The sequence below is a fragment of the Falco punctatus genome (assembly GCF_963210335.1).
Source record: "Falco punctatus genome assembly, chromosome: 10".
NCBI classification, from domain to species: Eukaryota; Metazoa; Chordata; class Aves; order Falconiformes; family Falconidae; genus Falco; species Falco punctatus.
This window is the reverse complement of record NC_137590.1, coordinates 1570052-1585109: the sequence shown is the minus strand read 5'-3', so window position 1 is coordinate 1585109 and position 15058 is coordinate 1570052. Positions and strand designations below refer to the sequence as shown.

General features: G+C 42.4%; 1 protein-coding gene and 1 long non-coding RNA gene across 2 annotated transcripts in view; both read left to right on the top strand.

Moving 5' to 3' along the window:
- MMP24 (matrix metallopeptidase 24) overlaps positions 1 to 15058 on the top strand; it is a gene marked incomplete at its 5' end in the record, with an annotated part of 38545 nt that overhangs the window by 9226 nt on the left and 14261 nt on the right. The window lies entirely within an intron of this gene.
- Positions 7 to 15050, top strand: LOC308070936. Its single transcript, XR_013930934.1, has 4 exons — positions 7 to 7929; positions 8273 to 8393; positions 10002 to 13257; positions 13742 to 15050. It is a non-coding gene; the product is annotated as an uncharacterized lncRNA (long non-coding RNA).

Genomic DNA, 15058 nt, shown 5'->3' with positions numbered 1-15058 from the left:
GGATGAGTTGAATGTAGACACATGGACAGGCTCTCAACTAGAAAGTATTTGGGTAATGGAGCTTTCCCCTCCCATATAGTGGTTCAAACATTTTCTAAAATGTGTATTCTGTCTTAAGTGGGGAAATAATTTTATTAGTAAGCTTGTGACTCTGCATGCCTCTGTGTGAATGGTGAGGAGTGAACAGAAAAGTGTGTGCTGGCTTTTTACGTCTCAAGATTTTGACCATAGTTGCTACAGAAATCATGGCTCTGGGAGGAAAAAGGTGAACAAGAGTGTTGAAATATGAACTCCGTATCTCGTGGAATACTTAACAAGGGCAGTTAGTTGTAATGGTGATTAGGAAGTTGATAGAGTGAAGACATTTGAATGTCAGGTTGGTTTGATCCATATTTGTTTTCCCAGTCTGGGTATGGTCATAATTCCTTCCATCAGAGGTTTGGGGCTGGCTGATTTACTAAGGAAGACTGATGATTAGGACAACTGGATTTTGTCATATTAAGCAATGAAGTCTGCATCTTTCCAGCTTTATCTTACTCCAATGGCAATGAGCACTTTCTGATCTATTGTCAAACCTTTGAGGATAGTGATGGCTTGTAAAAAGTTCAAGTTGGAAAACCAGAGTTTTACAGTGGCCTCATAAAATACCACACCAATTTCCACAGTCTTAGTAATTTGGGAAGGACAATATGTCTTTAAACTTCTAGGGATTCAAAATCACGTTTTGAAACGTTTTATAAAGATGAGAAATTTACTTGGAATGTAAATATGGCTTGATTTTTGAACTGTGTAAAACCATAGTAGTGTTGTTGTGGCCGTGATGTCTAAGGACATACGCGGAGGTAATGTCTTTCATTAGATCGGTATAATTTGAAAAGCAGAAAAGCTTTTGGGCATGCAAGCCACCTTCAGGCCTGACCTGAAGGTGACAGCTTTCTTTGAGAATGGAATGCAAATTGAGAAAATCCCTCAGAGTTTTGAGTCTGTATTTATTAAGTCATCTTTGAAAGGAAACAGGGCTGGCAAGTTCAATGTGGGAATGCTAATTTGTGGGAAGGCAGAAATTATATACTTGTCTTCTCGGGGAAAGGGAAGTAATGCTTCCTGGCGTGTTTAAATGTCTAGATTGGATGTAGACAGAGAGAGAAAGAGGCTATAGCCTGTGGGATGGAGAGTGGGGAGAATGTGGAGAGTGTGGGGAGGTTATGGTGTGGCAGAGAAGCAGTGTCTTGCTGTTTTGAAATGTTACGAATTTTTATTCCTGTGTTTGTGGCTGGAGGGCAGCCTTTGAGGATCAGGACTGACAATCAAAGGCTGAGTTACTACCTTGTGAGAGCTGCTTTTGCAGCTGTTAGGTGTGTTTGTGCTTGGTCAGTGGTCTGTGCGAGTTCATTCTGGTCTTAGTTATTTGATCTCAACTGTGGGGTGTGAGGGCGGCTTGTGGGCTGGGTATGACAAGGCAAGCCTGTGTGTGACACCTGGGAGCACTGGTGTCTGGCATAGAAGGTCCTTACAGGAAGGTGGAAGGGAAGGTTTTGACAAGTTGTACATGTTTGGGTTTTTTTTCTTTTCTCCTTTTCTGCACAAAAGGCTTCCTTCTGACGATAAGCTTAGAAGGGTTGGGAGGTAGCTTCAAGACTGGCAGGGATGGCTCTGGGGAGGATTTTCCACTGGGTAGGATGTTCTAACACAGTTAATCACTTTTTTGAAGTTTTTTCTGGTACAGTTTTTTAGGATGGTATTTGAGAACAACGTATACAATGGGTAGAGGGTCTTTTTTTTTTTTTTTTTTTTTAATAAAAGCTATTTCTTATGGAGTATCCATGTGGCTCTTTCAAAAACATGATATATTTCTCTATGCTGAGTGACTGTCATGAGTAATGTCCTCAAAGTGCATGTAGTTGGTATTTATGGGGCTGGTGTGCACTCTGAGTGTGAAAATTGATAGAAGGGTTGAGATTTCCATTCTGGAGGATAAACACCATTTGTGTATTTGTTTTCAGATAAAGTGCTGCATAGACTGGGTGGCACAGTTATTTGAAAACTCTTTTAAAAAAAGTCACCAGTGAGGGTGTTGAGAATGGTGGGGTCTTATTGGTCCCCTCCATTGGGGGAAGCACTGATGACAGAAAGAGAATTTTGGTTTGGGTATGATGGGGTAAGCCTGTAATCAGAGCATTATAGATGAGTGTTAAATGCAAGGAATTTGGTTTTGCTTGTGTTCTTAGCCTTGGTATGCAAATATGACAATGTCCTGTCTCCTCACTGGATGCTCCAGGGCTTTTTAGGAGGGTTTTTCCTTCTCTTTCACTATTTCTTGTCATTGAAGCTATCGGCTAGCTCCAGGTTCTTGTTTATGATGTGTTTTACTTGAGGTGCTTGTAGCTGGTCTCCAAAGAGTTTCTTCTTGGTCAGAGGTTTCCTGCACTGTGACCAGTTCACTGCCTTTTTTTTTTTTTTTTTAATTGGAAATAAGGTGTTAGCAAGGACAGTATTGTCTTTTTAACAGGAAGTATTTCTTCAAACGTGCTCTTGCTTGTCCTTGTGATATGTCTTGTGGGGCAGTGGGGTTGTTCAGTCTGGAATTGAAGAAGTCTCTCAGTGAGAGAATAAAAATACCCTACCATGAGCTCAGTAGCAAAATTCTCATTCAGACACAAATAAGGAATTGTTTTGGCCATTGAGCATCTGTACACTGATTACAGAAACCTTAAAACAGTCATGAAGTAACAATAGTATCTTTACATCAACCTGCAAAGTAGCGCTATGTAAAATGTTCCATCCTGACAGGAACGTGTATTGGTTGAAAGGAAGATGCGAACAATCAGCCTAAAAGCTCTCGTAGCATTGCAACAATCTGCTCAACAGAGTAGGATGCTGAAACTGGCACCGTAGGTCCTTAGGTTATTTGGCTGATCTATTCAGTCCATATAGTTTTGTTACAAACTAGTATGAACTGAAGCTTTTCTTTTGTTGGTCTACATCTGTCTTACTGTGTTGTGGCATCTGAGGAGTTTCAGTAAGTCCATGTTTGGATGCAGCTGTCACACCACAAAAGAACTGTTTTGGAGTCTTCATTAGCAGTGCAAATTATATGGATAAAAGTGAAACATTTCGCATGACGTTTCATCCAGTCAGGAAGAAAGAATTATTTGAACAGATTTTCTGTGAAAACAGCTATCTCTGATTTGTACCTCAGGAATGTGATATATCCTGTTGATGAAAGCTTCTACCTCGTAAAGATGCTTTGTGGTAATCTGCTATGGTTCCGTAGCAATTTTATCACACCAGCTAGTGGATAGTTAGTTGAGATTTATATACTCATTATTGTTTTGCGTGATCGTTATAATACTGATTTTGCCCCCTGTGGACAGCAAGACCATTACCATGTCCTTTAAAATTACTAGTATAATCGTAATAGCTGTGATGCTGTTTGTTGTCTTTCTGAGACCATGGTAATAGGAGCACGTGCACCAACACTTCTGTTATCGTCTGCTGTGAAGAGTGATCCTGCCTAGGCTTTCAAAGTAAATGCAAAGCTTCCTTCCCCCTGGGTGTTGGTTACAGTTCTGCTCATGCATATAGTTCCCTTAGCTGAGTAATACTGTACTTTCAATTCATGATAGCTGATTTATCATCTTAATTGTACTGCCTTCTCTGTCATTCCTGTAAGCAAGCTGTGTAAGATGAGTTTAGATGATATTGTGATGAAGATGTGTAGAACCAGGTAGGAAGTTGGAACTCCCGGAGCAGCCCTTGTTAACTGGGGTCATGGGGTATGGAATGCATTTGTTAAGTTTTCAGATGAGAGCGCAAGTGGGAACAGCTAGAAGCGTGAGGCAGAGCATTGGAATTTGGAGGGATCCAGGCAAATCAGAAGTGATATGGCAAACAATGCAACTGAAAAAGAGGAGGAGTGTGGCTTTACATTTAGAGATAAATCGTCTATACAACCACACAATGAGGAGCAACTGGCATGGTCACAGTTGGAAGGTGCTCCTCAGCAGAAACGAAGGCAGCTCTTGGCCTTTGGCTTATCCCAGACTTGTAGCAGCAAGGGCTCCAGCTTGTTAGATTTTGATGTATGGGCACTGGGAGGTAACTGAAGCTGGTGTTGGAGTCGTTGTCTTTTAGCGGTATGTGGTGTAGCCGTCGCAGGCCAAGCGGCCCCTCCTGGCTGCTTAGACGCAGCACGTGGTCACTGAGTTACTGAGACTGCCCGCAGCGACATGCGTCCCAGCTGCTTGCATTACCAGAAGGGACACCAAAGGTGATTTTGCTCTACTTTCTTCAAGTCTTGGACTTTTTTTGCTTGAAATGTGCTGTAGGAACAGCCAAGCAAACTTTAAACCACCCATCTCAAGACTCGCAGCCACTGACATATGTTGCTCGCTGTAGGCAGCAAAGCCTGTGCCTGAAAGAGGTAAAGAGCCCTGGCTGTGCTGGGATCTCTTGGCTGCCTCAGGGTCTCCGCTGGGCTCGGGCACAGAGGTGCTGCACGAAACCCACTATTAACTGGCCAAATCAAGTATTGCCTAGCCTTTGTATGAAAATAATAGTTATATGTGTGTGTATCTCCCAACGACAGGTTGAAGAGGAATCCTGAGCGGCTGAAAGTAAGTTCTGTCAGTTTAGATATCCACATTGCACGTGGCTTCTCTTTCACTCCTCTGACAAGTCTAACATTTGTTTAAACCAGGTTAATTACAGGAAGTAAATCTTAATCTCCGGTTTAACATTTTAAATAGGATCAATAATAATCCCAGGCACATCTTCTTCGTGGTCTTTTAAAAGTAAAAGTCTTGCTGTTATCCATGTGGTCAGCACCATACCACTAAATACGTGGTGCCGGCCAACCCGCTGCAGATACTGGCTGCATAGCTGTGTACGTATGGCAGTATTAGCTGTTAGCTATACTCTGTTGGTAGTGACAACACCTGCCCTGCCACTGTCACTGAGAATGGCAGTCCCTCTGTCTTACTAGTGCTGGTGCTAACGGGCCGCTTTCAGTGCCAAATCAGTGCAGGAGCTTCTGCAGGAGTTCTGGAGGAAAAGGGCCTGAACCACCTTCTGGGAAGGCTTCTGTTAGCCACAGAGGAGAGGAACGGGACAGTTTTTTCTTTGTGTTTCTGCCCCAAGGACTGGCATTGTTTCAGTGGGCATCTATCTGGACAACAGAGCAAGCGCTCCTGAAGCCACCATCTGGACACCGCATATGTTCAGGAACCTGAGTGTGTTTTTCAGGACAGCCAAATACTGTCTAAGCTGACTCGTGTGAGTGTTCAGCAAGGATCTCAAGGAGGATGTTTTGATTAGAGTAGCTAATTTTGGAGAAGAGTCTTACTGATAGCCAGCGAGCACAACAGCCAGTTGTGCCCGTTGGTAGGGGGCACGCACAGCTTTGTGCTGACGTATGATCTGCCAGCCAGTGTGTTCAAAGTGGTGTCTTCACTGGAGTTTTACAGCAGTATTAATGTCACAGACCTTCTTGATTCTTTTGACATGTGTATCCCTAAAGGGGGATTCTTTTGACATTTGTTCCTAAAGGTGGAATCGTCTCTCACCTCTATGCTTACAGTGGAATCCAGTTGCACAAACAAAGGCATTTAGCCAAGCTTTGAGAGCCACTCTGCTGTCACAGCTTGGGCTGTTCTTGTTAGAAAGCGGGTGTTAGAATCTTGTTAGAAATCAACATGAGGTTGAACCTGAATGTCCTGGTGTTCTTTTTATTTCTGCTATAAGTACAATGTTCTTAAAATTGCCCAGACACCTACAGATTTTCTGCTGCAGCAGTGCCTCTGCTTGGTGTCTGTCCCATTTAGATCACTGACTCTTGCCCTGATCCATTTGGTGCATCTTGGGTGTCCTACAGAGGATATCCCATGCTTCTGTTACTTGTTGCCTTTACGGTCACGCCAAAGTACTTGATTCTGCTCACTTGTCTTGAATACTCCAGAAGACATTAGAGGTAAAATATGGAAGGTTTCTTCTCAAAAAATGCAGTTACTAAGCAATGGCATTATACTTAATAGACTGTCTAGCTAGAACAGGTTCTTCTACAGACTATGTCAAGGAATAGGTGTGTGGCTTTCCCCGTTCAGATTCCCGAATCTTGGAGGTATGAGTGTCTGTCAGAGCCCTAAATAATTTGGCCTTGAACGAGAAACAACTCAAGTACCATGCTTTTTCTTTCTCAGCTTCTGAAAACTAGTTTGCAGACTAGTGCTCTAGGTCTCCAGTTAGATGCTTTAGCTTTTCGCTCAGTTTAAACTCTTACACAAGGCATTATGCACGTGCTTCCTCCCATCGCTGTCATGGTGTTCCCAGCACCTCTTTCTTCTCCTTTCAACCAGGGGAAGGTTGAAGGGGCCACAATGTGAACCAGGTAAGGGAACAGGTGTAGCCAAGCGTTTTTCTCTTGCTTTCTTCTGACCTGGTTTACCTTAGAGCCACCCCAGCTTTTGGAGTACCACCTCTTACTGTTTGCTCTATTTTTAACTGCAAGAATGTACAAGGTTGCTTGTACATTAATCACTAGATTAATCATGTAAAAATTGAGTGTACATTAGAATGTATTATATAACAGACCCCTAACAGTAAGCAGTATGTGTAAGTAGGTTTGGCATTTTTTTACCTGGTCAGGTAGTTCTTTATTATCAAAGACTTCCAAATGTTTCCAGTCACTTAGGAAACATTGCTGACTAAACGTTCTTCTGTTTGATTTGTTTGATTACAGTTGTGATATTTCAGGTGGAGGGAGGGGACTAAGAGGAATGAAGAGTATCAGTTGTTGGGTTGGTTTATTTCTTTGAGATTTGTGTTGGTGTCCGCTGTTCTAGGTTGACTCTCTACTATTTACTTACAACCCACTTACCTGACTTGTACAGGTACAGTGCATGCTTGCCGAAAGAGAAAATGCATCTTCCCTTAACCTCTGTGCCTTCACCCAGCGTACTGCCAGAACTTGGTAGTCTTTTCTCCTCGATTAATTCACGTTTCCTGTACGTTTTGCCTTGCTTTCGGTCTTGTTTCTTTCTTATTTTACCACTTCTTTTCATTTTCATTTTCTATCAAAATGCTGAGGCCAGCAAAGACAATCTACAAACTATCAATATAATGAGCAACTTGACAGCGCATGTACTCACAACACAGTACACACATAATCTTTGTGCTATTTGGCTGTTAAATACTTTTTTTAATTTTCTTTCTCTGATTTCTCAGGTATAGAACATCTCCACATCTAAAGAGTTTTGTTCTAACAAATGGCATTTTGAATCCATCATTATTTTTCAGGCTTCTGACACTGTTGTTGAAAAGGAGCATCAGTATTTTTCAGAGTGAAAATCAGAGCTGCTTTGAAGTTACTTATGTGTCCTTTAACGCAAGAGACCTGTTACATGAAAGACTTTCATATAGATGTTGGAAGTCAAGTGCGGCATAAATTGTATTAAAATGTCAATTTATTCTGTCAGGCCTTTTTATGATACTTCACTCCATCAGATCATGCTAGATCATGTTAGCCAGTACTTTTGTTCATTAATGAAGACCAGTTCAGTATTTAGTCTCTAGAACATACCTACTTAACATTGGTTTCATTCTGTAACTACCTGAGAGACTTGTTCCCATAAGCCAGAGTTCTCTAAAATCCCGGAGTACTCTAAAATAATTTACTAATGTTGAACCAAATCTGAGCAATCATATAGACACATGGTCTCAAGAGAGTAAAAAAGAAATCAAATCAGGTAGCTTAAATCAGTAACAGTTTGAGATTACATCCCTGTCACGTCAATCCAAACACTGAAGGCCAAAAATAGAGAACTTGCAAATGAAAACTTTTTACAAAAGCGAAGTGAAGAGAGAAAGCCCACTGGCACACGTGGAAGACTTCTGTCTTCAGATTCTTCTTCTTCACTCCCGGACAGTATCTCTGTAAGTAGTGCTTTCCCTTGTTGTATATGCTGTCGTCATACACACATAGAAGTGGCATTATAGTAGTGCTGTGCTAGTGCAGTCTGGATTTTAAAGCTTTGCAGTATTTACAGTGCTAGTTTTTGATGAATTACATTAATAAGGATCACTTACAAATTCCACTTTCAAAACAATGTACTTGTAAAATACACCTGATGTTCACAATGCTCTGTAAAGGAAATTACTTCCCATTGCTTTTGTCAGTAATTCTTTAATACACAGAGTATGAATACAGTTATGTAGGTATTTGGAATGCTATTGATTTCTGTGTAATCGAAGTAAAATATTTTACTTCTTTCCACAGAGAATGAAATACTGTTGAGTTTCATATGAAGGAGACAGTAAGAATCAAAATGATGTGTCATTCCCTTAAAAAAGAAGAGAAAAAAAATCAACTGTAAAAAAGGCAGGTCACGAGAATCAAGGTGAGCCAAAATGTCTCTTTTTGCTGCCCTCCTTTGTAAAGCAGAAACAGATGATGTGAAACAAGCCAAAACGCAGCAGTATCTCTAATAAACTTGCTGTATTCCATTTGCTGAAAGGGAGAGGAGTAAAGTAACAGGCACTGAGGAAGAGAAAAAAATGAAAAATAGATGAATTCGTGAATAGAGTTTGCTGGTCATTGCAGTCAGAGGTGGACTGCAGCATCAGCAGACACCCACTACTCTAGATCTTGACATCACAACCAAGCAGCAAGCTTGGGAGTTGTTTATTTTTTTTCTCTTCCGTTTGTGAAGAAGAGCGGAGTTTTTTAACTAGTATTGCCTTCTCTACCCAAATCCACCAAGAATACTACTTTGAGGGGGCAGTGCCTCTTACATGCCAGTTCTCTTACTTCTCAGTCCTACTCAGTCCTTACAGCCCCATGAGGAACCTTCTGTGTCAGGGGAGGACAAAGACAGTAAGTCGCCTGTCCTAGGCAGAAATAAATCTCCTGTCCTAGGTAGAAGGCACCCTCTTTGTGGCAAAGAGCTACTCTCATAGCTTCCAGAACAGCCCTTTCTCTGTTGCCAGTACCAGGAGTTGAATATAATTTCAACCTGGCTGACAAAAAAGAATCCCAAATAGCACAAACTTTGTATCTGCACTGCCTGTGCCAGGACCTGTTTGGAACATGCTGAGCCAGCCTTCTCACTTTTTCAAAATACTGGTTTTGGTTTGGTTTTGTAGTTGCCTTCTGGTTGTTTCACAGCTGGGTCAAGTGTTAAATTCTGTCTGTAGACCCTGCTGTATTTTAGTACTTTTAAAAAATAAAACCACCAGCATAGCTGTTCAAGATTGATGGAATGAAAGTCATATCTACATTTTTCCATGGTTTTATGAACATTTTTCTTTACCATCTGTTCTACCAAATAAAGGAATGATATGCTAATATAGGCAAATATGAGTTTTAATTTTAGGGTTGGTAATTCTTTGGTATTGACTTGCAACCTATACTTGTGAAAGATACAGGAAGATTTTTCAGCAGAACACTCTTATTCCATTGAACATCAGGCTGCTGAGCCAGACGAAGCAGTCACGACTTCCCCTCTGTCTGGCTGCTCACTCTTGCCTCCACATCACTCAGTCAGTTTTGGTCTCACTGTTCCAGAAAAATATTTTATACTTTTCCTCTGATTTTCTACAGGAAGTTGTCCTCATAGTGCCATCTGTGCAATGTCAGATAAAGCACAGCTTGCAACATTAATAGGTCTGTAACAGAAGTAACAGACCGAGTTACCCTGCTGCCTTTCAGGGACAATATGGCAAGCTACCTGTCTTTCGTGATGACTGGTAATATAATGCGGTTCTTTGTCCTTCTGCAGTCACTTGATCCCGTGGAGATCAGTTTAATAATGTGGCTGTGGTACAGTTTTTGTTAAGACTGCGTATCACTCATTCTTCTTTCTCTAGTGAAGTTGTTTAAAGACACTCTTAAGAGTTTTCGTAAAGTCCTCAAGATGCATCATATTCGTTGCTACATTTATAACGATAATAGCTTATGAACAAAACGAAGCTTATATTTTTTTAACATGTATTTCCTTCCTTTCTAGATAGAGAAGCTGTTTTCCACATCTCATTTGACGCAAAAAAGCAGTATCACCACTTCTTCAGGATCTCCAGAAGACTGAAAAACTTTCCTTGAGCAGAGCATGTTATAGTGTTGCGGAGGTGAATGGAGGAGTACAGACTGATCGCATGTTCTTCTGATTGACGGTTCAGACCTACCAGGTCTGAAGATGAAGGAGCCAAGGCATAGCTTAGAGTAGCCCTAAAGCTTCTTTAAGTTGTGCTTGGAAAATGAATGTCTCTACATGGCTGTTAGAGCGGAAGGGATCATTTTAGTGTATTTAAAGCATGTTTAGTTCACACCATCTTTTCTGTAATTACCCTAGGTGTGCTATTGTCACAACCAATGATCTGACTTCTTCAGTATCATTCTTACTTTAATAAAATCTCAAATTTTAACCTTCATATGTCTTTTTAGTAATGTCTGAGCAAATTGCAATACATAGATGTGTTAGCACAATAATACAATTCATAAAGTGTGAAACTAATACAAGAAAGATCAGTGATTCACAGTTACTTTTCTATTATTAATCAGATATACAGTATTATTTATACTTCCCTTGTCTTAGGGCTCCGTCCTGGATTTACACTCCACTGTGCTAGGTGCTCTACAGAGTCTACCTACACTCATTACAGCTATATATATAGCTGTCATGCCTGGGGGTAAATACTAATAGTAGTGTCACAACATTGCCATAACAGCATCCCTGTGACCTGTTGCTGTAAACTGATAGGCATTTGAGTGGTTTTGCTGACCTGTAGCAATTGGATACCCTGTTATGCAGTGAGTTGCTTAGCCAAATAAAGAAAAGGTTTTTATATGGATTTTCATAATTAAAATGAACAAAATGTGCAAGGCACGTGCTAGCAATTTCACAAAGAAGAAATTTTCTCAGGATGTCTGTTACCTGATTTAACAGCCACTTTTCCAGCTGAAGATGAAAATCAAAGAAGCATGAGTGATGGAGTGTATGACTAGAAGGAAGATCATATATAGATCAGTTTATCTGTGACTACAGTGTTCTCTGTGTTGTAACAAAACCATGTGTTTCTTCTCTCTGCAGGAAAAAGTAGTATATTATAAACGATTTGAGAATGCTAAATAGAGCTGGTTTTGATATGTGATTATATTGCAATTTATCCTAAGTTAGCTCAATTGGTAATACATCAGCTAACGGGAGGTTTATTCTGAACACAAATTTAAATTAGTTTTAATTAAGAAAATGTAACTAAAAAGTATGTTTCAGGTTTTGTGTGTTTTGTGTCTGGTGTGTGTATGGGGAGTATAGAGCTATTAAACTGAATGTAAGATAAGCAGTGTATTCACCTGGTTTGGCATCATGATAGTGAGCGATGCTTTGTATTGTTACAGGTGTGTCCTCAGTTATAACTTTGGATTATAACATTGTTTTGGAAAACACATCAGCAACTTCAAAGCTAAATTAACTGTGTTCCTTTGTTTTAGCATAGCCCGTCAAGCTAGTTCACTCAATGAACCAACTTGCAAAACTACCCCCAGTTTTACAGGGTCATCCTCTCTCTGGTACTTACTGGTGGATTTTTTGGATGCCTCCTGAGAATCAGGAAGGAGAAAGCTCAGGCAGGTCTTTGACCAGACTGGTTTCTTTTGTACCAGTGGAGGAAAAATGGTTGGATTTCTCTTGGGACCTTTCCCTGCACATGCAAAGCAAGGGTAGTCAGTTCCTTCTTCACCCTACTGTCCTACCCAGGCAGCTGCCATACAAGTTTTACTTCAGTCTTGGTCCTGGGAGAGAGGGTTGAAGAGGAAGTTAAGGAGCTTTATCTGATTGCCTGACCTTGTTTCCTGATGAGTAGCAAAGTATCGAGCGAGGCTGTTAGTTCTCTCTTCTGAATCTTGCTCCAAGGGGACAGGCATTATTAAGAGTGCTGCTCAGACAAGAACTGTGGAGAACATGAAGGTCAGAGACCTTATTGCATGTTCAAGAACTAACAAGCAATTTGAGAGGTCCAGGCTCCTTTCTCTTGAAAGGATCTGTAGATCAGCTGAGTGGACAGCTGCCAAACAGCAGTGGGTAACGGTACAGAAAGAGTTGTCACAGCTCCAAGCCAGGGGCTGTGGGAGGAGATAAGTATGCTGTCAGGCAATAGTTTTGTACCTTGACGTTTTCTTTTCAGAGCAAATCCTAGCCAGCATTTGAAAAGAAAATGAACAGTGTGTTCTTTTCCACACTATGAAACTCCGTACCAGTTACAAAAGTAAAGGGAACTTCTTGTTTAAAAATGTTACTGGTGAAAACTGACCTCTCAAGAGAAATAGGATGATGAATCCAGAGCTGGGTTTTCAAGCACTCTGTGCTTACGGAATGATCTTAGACTTTTTTTTCTCCTGTCTCATCTTACAACAAAATGCATGCTGCCCATTTGCCCTCTGAGAATGACTTAGCTCTTTCAGAGTCGGGGACCCTCATGGAATACAGCAGGGTGGAGAAAGCAGATGACATGGACATGTTGGAAGGATGAGAACTATGGATGTGTCTGGGAGGAGGCTAGAACAAAACAAAAAAAAGGTGAGGTGATGAAACAGTGGTGAGAAATCTGTCCAGAGCAGGGAGCAGGAGAGGAAGCTGTGTTTGCTAGCACCATCCTGCTGCCTTTCAGCAAATGTTTTGAGATGAGAAGCAACCACAGCACTGAGAATCAAGAGTATTTGTTGGGAACAAAGGAGCTTCTTGTCCTTTCTGTGGAAGTCGCTTCATTTCCTAGAAATTCTCTTTAGCTCTGCTTCATCTGTTCCAGCCGCCACCTCCCAGTGCATTGCTCCTCCAGTTTGAGTGGCCTCCTAGCGATGTACCCTCCCACGGGAGGACAGCTTTTCCACCCCAGCGTTGGCCTGTCCTCTGTGGCTGCGCTAGTACTGGGAAGGTTCATTTCTGAGTGAGTCCCTTACTTTCAGATGCGAAGAAGCAGAGCTCCCCAGCCAGAATTTTTTGTGTCCTGTGGCATCCTCGTGCATCGCTGTCAGTCAAAATGGTGTTTTAAAACTGGACGGCAGCAGCTGTTTTCCACACTTGTCTGTGTTTCCAGATACAGGTATTTCATAAGGATAACTAGGAAAAGGTGCGTTTCTGGTCAATAGCAGAAGAGCTGGTTGGCCTGACCACCACAGTTGTTGACGTAGTTCTTCAGGTATGAGTCTTCATCTAAGAAGGAAATTAACTCTATCCCAGCTGAAACCAGGACACCTATGGACTTTCATGTGTGAGTAGCAGTGAAAATTATGCTTTCTTGAGCGTTTAAGTGATACATGAGAGTAAGTCCATTTAATTTGCAACAGGCTGTGCATCTTCTAAACTTAGTGTTTTTGAAAACCCATGAAGAGCGATCAGTCCCTAAGACTTTACCATGAAACTATTTAATGCATTTTTATACTGTGCTATTGGATATTTTATTGACTTGTTCTGTACACACCAGATTTTTCAGCAATAGATGAGAAAAAAATTCAGTAAGTCACCATTTGGATTTCCTGAATACAGAAAGTCTGGAATTTTAAACACACGTGGCTAAATTTTAGCCCACATATGGTTTTGGACATTTGTATTGGAACATTTGAAATGCATTGGTATATTGTAACTTGTCTTGCATATTCAGGTGCTTAGACCCTCCAACTGAAATGTTCAGACAACTTAACCGTTTTGGTGTGGTATATCATGACCAGTTGAGCACTCTTTGTTACTGACTTTAGGTGTCTGGAGATGCTGGCAAAGCACCCTGCTGTGAAGACTTGCAGACCCCTGAACCTATGCTGTCACATTTTGAGGGGTGACAGCAGAGAGCTCAGCTGTGTACGAAAACTGAACTTTGTTAAGCTAGGTGCGCTTTGGAGATGTGAGGAATGGAGATGAGCTGCTTAAAGATGCTGCAAAGCAGCTGCTGAGCTGCCACTGCCAGCAATTTTCTCCCATGTCTGGGTTGCAAGTGCTCTTGGTCTGTGCAGTGCCCCAAAAAAAGGAGAAGCCTGATCCAGGTGGAGTTGAGGGCTCAGGCATTTTATTGGCATGGGGAGAGTCTTACATCTGTCCTTGTTGGCTGTGTCGTCATCCCTCACACAGCGTGGCCTGTGTCACCTCCCATGGCAAGGTGCCGTCACGAGGTAGGGCATCCAGGGACCACACCAGATCAAGGAGATGAAGGTCCCAGATCCGTGGGACTGAAGAGGAGTGTATGCCTGTAACGTAGCGTTGAAGGTACCCCTGCTTCGCACTCCTGCCACCTTCCAGACCAGACAAGGCTCCTCAGCTCTCTGTTACCCTGTCAGGAGCCTGTCCTTTCTCTCTTCCTCCCTCCTCCCTCCTGCCACTGGGATCCAGCCCAGCCTTTCCCGATGCGGCTCTGCCTCCTGCAGGGTGGTGCTACCTGTGTCACCTCACGCAGACACGGCAGTGCCAGGAGTCCAGCAAAGTAAAAGCACGTTGAGGAGCCTGTGCTAGAGGAGATGGGCTTGTCCCAGGTATGACACATGCTACAGTGGGTGTTAGCCCTGGTCTTCTCTGTCCTTCTGCCTTGCCGGGTGCCTTACAGATCTCCCCTAGGATCTGGCGGTCCAGGTCAGATCAGAGCGTGGCAGCGGAGGACCCAGAAGTGGGGACAAAGCTCCCTTCCCACCACGTACCCTTGTTGATTAGCAGACTGGTAGCACTGTCACCTCTCCTGGCAGCACTGGGATAAGGACATGATGGTGTCGGCCACTTTCTGTAAGCTCCCTGCAAAGGAGGCTACAGCCAGTGCCCTTTCGCTCCAGGCAGCTGCCTGTTTTACGTGGTCTGAGGGTGCTCGTGGTCACCGGTGGTCATGGGCTAGCAGCCTGCTGCCCACTCTGTGACGACGCCTGTAAAAGCTGTGCAGAGTTTCAGGACAAACCGTCTCCAGGAGCTGACCCTGTCACGGTACCTGCTGTGCAATAGGATAGCAAAGCATCTGCTTCTTGCTTTGTGAGTAAGCGGGGCTTGGGATTGCGTCAGGCTGTGGCGGTGTGCTAACCAGGCTGTGCCTTCCTCCCACA